The sequence below is a fragment of the Macadamia integrifolia genome, chromosome 14 (assembly GCF_013358625.1).
Source record: "Macadamia integrifolia cultivar HAES 741 chromosome 14, SCU_Mint_v3, whole genome shotgun sequence".
Classification (NCBI taxonomy): Eukaryota; Viridiplantae; Streptophyta; class Magnoliopsida; order Proteales; family Proteaceae; genus Macadamia; species Macadamia integrifolia.
The window spans coordinates 22,702,949-22,707,733 of NC_056570.1; positions in this window are offsets into that span (position 1 = coordinate 22,702,949).

The following is a 4,785-nucleotide window of genomic DNA, read 5'->3' on the forward strand; positions in this document are numbered from 1 at the left end:
CTGACATCAGCAGTTAATATTTTTTCTAAAGTCCATTTTGCCCTTCAAAATAATGGAGTACCAAAATTGCCCTTAATGGTTCTATTCCCAAGTCAGCCTCAATGAGTTGAGAAGAAGAACGGGTAGGCTTGCAGATCGGCGACTGCGAACACTCTTTCGACGACGGCGACGACGGCAACTACGGCAGCGAACCCCCTCCAACGACTACGGCAGAAAAATGTCTAATTTATTAGTTTTTACTCATAAGGGCAAAAACGTCATTTCAAAGCATCATATAACGTTGACTGACGGTAGGGGGTCCGAGTCTAATTTGGTGAAAGAGAGGGGGTGTCCCTCTAATATTGGCATTCTCCAAGGGGTGGCGTTGTAAATTACCCTTATTTTTTTAGATCTTTATTTGGTTGATAGGTCAAACTAGTAGGATCCCTCGAGGAAACGAAATTGAATTGAATGGGGTTTAGGAGTTTAGCATGCATTTTTGAGAATGGATTCAAAAGAGTGCAACGTATGATCTCGTCATTTAACAAAGTGTAGACGTTGAATTTTGACACCTTGGTAGAACGTCTTGGTGATGATGATCAAGACCCAACTGATTCACAATGCGACCGAATGACAAAGATTACCAACTTACCCTTAGCCTATATTCTACACCCAAACCTTCCCCAATAGAGCCAAACCCTATAAAATCATCTAAATTCGGTGATGTTTGCTTACCCCTTGATGTAAAATAATCTTTTTACCCCTGGCATATTTCTCGGTAATCAGACCCCTGATTTTGAGCAAAACCCATGAGATGACCTCGTTTGGATGTTTTGAACATGCGTTTATAGTTTTGTTCAGATCCGATGTTATTTAGACCTCAATCGGCATGAAACACCATTTTATGGATTTCCTCGATTTCTATGTCATTTTTGTATATAATCTAAAATTTATTACCGTACTGATGGAAGGTTCTCAGCGAATGCTTTGCGTGATATGTGGCACGTCAAAATCGACTACACGGATTGAAAGATATTAGGATTTTAATTCTGGCCATTAAAATGGAATCTAATAAAAACTTGAAAAAAAAGTTTTTAATCTGCCCAAACCCAGGTCAACTCGGGTCGACCCGGTCTAACTGGGTCCATATCGATCCGCCCCAACCTGGCCTGGCCAGGCCAAGGCCATTTCAGGGCTAGGCCAAGACCCAGCCCATTGTTGGTAGGCCCACTGTTAGCTGGCCCATCCCAAAAGTCATATGGCATTTAATGGTAGCCCAGAAGACACGGGCCAGTCCCTTGGACCTGACCCAGCCTGCCAGATACCCATTGCCTATAACCTTTTCAAATTCCCGGAATACCCCTTGTTGATAAGCTTTGCCATTTGGAAAAATCATTCTTTGAGTTGTGATTCGGCGTGGCCAGCAACGAATTCTGGCCAATCAGACGTGCAAAAAACTGATCGAAAAGACTCTCCCACGCATCAGAGGTAATTTTCATTTCTTTTCGGAATTATTTTGATATTTAATTTGCATTTTTCTTTAGTAAGTGTTTAAATAGCTTGTTTTCTTTTAAAGTCCTTATAAAAAATACCTAAGAGGATTAGATAATTCTAAATATTTTATGTGTTATGTCTCACATCACATTTGATGTATTCTGAAAATTTTAGAGCCTAAATATGTTTTGAATGATGATTTTGCCCCTAGGGGTATTTTTGTTATTTTTAAAAGTATAAAGGTTTAAGGCTTGAATTGAGTTCTTGTTTTTTGATAAGATGATATATCATGATCTAATTCATAGATATGGGCTATTATTTGATGATTTTTGGTTCAGGAAAGTGGGCGTTTAGGTTTTACCATTTTTCCCTCGAAAGGGTATCTTAGTCGTTTATGTTTAAAAATACGAAAATATGTTAGAAATTCTGAGGAAATCTTATTAGATGTATTTTCATGTGTTTTAATGATTTTAATGTATTGCACTCATTTTTATGAATAATTTCATATTATTTTAATAAGTTTGACCCTCTAGGGGCATTTTGGTCATTTGACCTATTTTGCTTGAAAAATGTTTAAAAATCATATCTGCATATATCATTGTATATTCATGTATTATGACATATCCTACTGTTTTAGGTGTTAATACATATTTTAGTGCCATTATGTAATTTTTTTTCATTTTTAAATGTATTTTTCTATTATTTATATTTAGTATAAGTTTGTTTTAATGCAATTTAAATAGCATATTTAGGATGTAAATCTCATTTTATAGTACATATGATGCATGTCAGTAGGTGGGACCCATGTGCATATTTCTTATGGATTTACTAGGTGTGTTTTTTTGTTGTTTTTTGTATTTATTTAATTTTGGCTTTATGTGAGTATTATTAGAAAATTGTTTTCTGACGTTTTTAAATTCTGATAAAATTATTGAATGTTCACTGTGATGTATATGCATGTTAGGTGATTTTCTATATGTATTTGATAATAGTAGATATGTCATAATTTGATTTCCCAAAAACATGATGAAAATCCAAAAAAAAAAATAATAATTATGTTTAATGCATATAATCATGTTTGGCATTTTTTTTTTATAAAGTTTTCAGGTGCATAACATATGTAAACAAGTATACAAGCTTGGTCTAGGAAGATCGGTTCTGGCTGGACATTCTGGGGCTGCCTAACACCTTCCCTAGCATAACTTGACACTTATTTAGAGATTTGGGGCAGATTTTCACCTTATCCATTAGAATCATTTTCTCTCCTCAAGACAGGGAGACATTTGTGAGTCTTAGACCCTGATTTAGGTGGCGACTCCTCTTTACCCGTTTACCCTCTTGTGACGTGAGAAGGGTACATAGGTCATTAGCAAACCCCGACGAGACATCGATCTGTGTTTGCTCCCATGGTTCCAATTCAGATTTTTTTTATCCATTGTACCTACACAAAGGCACAAGGTTCTCTTAGCCACAAGTAGGGTACATTATCACTTATGTGTCTTTCTTTTTCCTCACATGAAATCATCTCATAGTCCTCCAATATATGATATCATTTTGTTGCACTCATTAGTGTGTTCTTCTATTCCGCTTTCTTAAAGAACCCTCTCCTATAATTAAAACTCTACATCTAACTACTCGTGAAACATGGAGAACCAATTAAAGTTGAAACTAGATTAATCAACATCCCTGAGCTCTTTTCGTAGCAAGAACTAAATCTTTATTTTTGTCATATCAATAGCATTTTGTATGTTTGATGTGTTGTTGTGTTGTTAGACAATGTCTTTATTTTTTGCTCCTAATTCATAGACTTGGTTTTGGTGGAACTATGGCAGTGAATTTTGTTCATGGATGTCAATGAAGATGATTCTCAACTAAGTGATCTTCAAAGGGAACTAGGAATTTTTTTGCTTCTATTTCTCATTCTATAATCTATTTTTGTCTACTAGTTACCAAACAATTGTTATTTCTAGCCTAAAAATTTTTTTCAGAAATAATTTCTCAAAAATAGAATAGAAAGTGAAATAAAAATGTAAGAAATAGAGTTTAAGCAATACGTATAAGACTTTGATAGTAAAAATTACATATTATAATATATAATTCTAAGTAAAAGGTTAAACTTGTTAATCTTGATCCTCTGAAATTATAGCAGAAATTCTCCAATTTATGTATAATTAAATCGTATAGTTATATATTCTCCTTAAGGTATTTGAACACTCTGTATATCTACACAACATGGTTGACTGTACATCATCACCTTTGATAATAAAACTACTTTAAACGCCTAGTATTATATATATGAACGCCTTGTCTACAGAAGTGACTCTATGCATGGGTAGCTAAACTACGACGTATTCATGTATTGATACATACATGTGCATGTACAGGTATCAAGATGTCCCTTAGGATAAAGTATGTAAGTTGTGCCTTAACAATTTTGAATTCAAAATTCAAATTTCAAAATTCGAATTTTTGAGACCATGAATGCCATGCGATTAAAAGAGGAGAGATGAACATCATGGAAAGGATAGAGGTATTAGGGTGAGGGAGAAAGATTTTAAGGAGAGATTTTAATGGGGATGATCAGAGGGAAAGAGAGATTTTAGGACACATTAATAAAAACGAGTCCACATCCTTTGTAGCTGCTGCAACATTGCAAAGAGCATCCAACAGCTAAGAGCATTTGGGCACACATCCCAAGGGGCTCCTAACCGCCTGATATTCACTGCAACGTTGCAGTGGCTGCAGGTAATGTGGAGATGATAAAAACTAAGGCTGCTTTTGGTAGTCATATTGAAAAATGTTTCTTACATTTTTTCATTCTATGGAAAGAAAAAAATGGAATAAAGTGTTTGGTGTCAACTTGGTGTTTTTCAAATTTTTATTTTTTCAGAATAGAAAGGGGAAAAAAAAACACTAGAAACGCAAATGATGGAGCGGCAAAACCTTGTCTCGTCATTTTGTTTCATTCTGAATACAAAAAATGTGAAAACTAGGGTAATTGTTCCTGAAATAGGTTCACCGGACACAAATTTTTTTTTTAAATTGCATTTTGGCACTGAAACTGGAAATTTTGTTTTTGATACGAAACGTTGTTTTTGGAACTGAATGATTACCAAACACAGCCTAAGGATTTTCTCTCTTTTTTTGATAGAAAGCGAAATTAACAAAAAGACCGTAGGTAGGGAACACCCGCAAGGTCAACCAAAAAAAGATAAGAAATACAAGAAGGGGGATGAAGATCCCAAAATAGATCAGATTGAGAGGCAGCTCCATTTGAGGTAAGAAGATCTGCAATAAAATTGCCTTCACAGA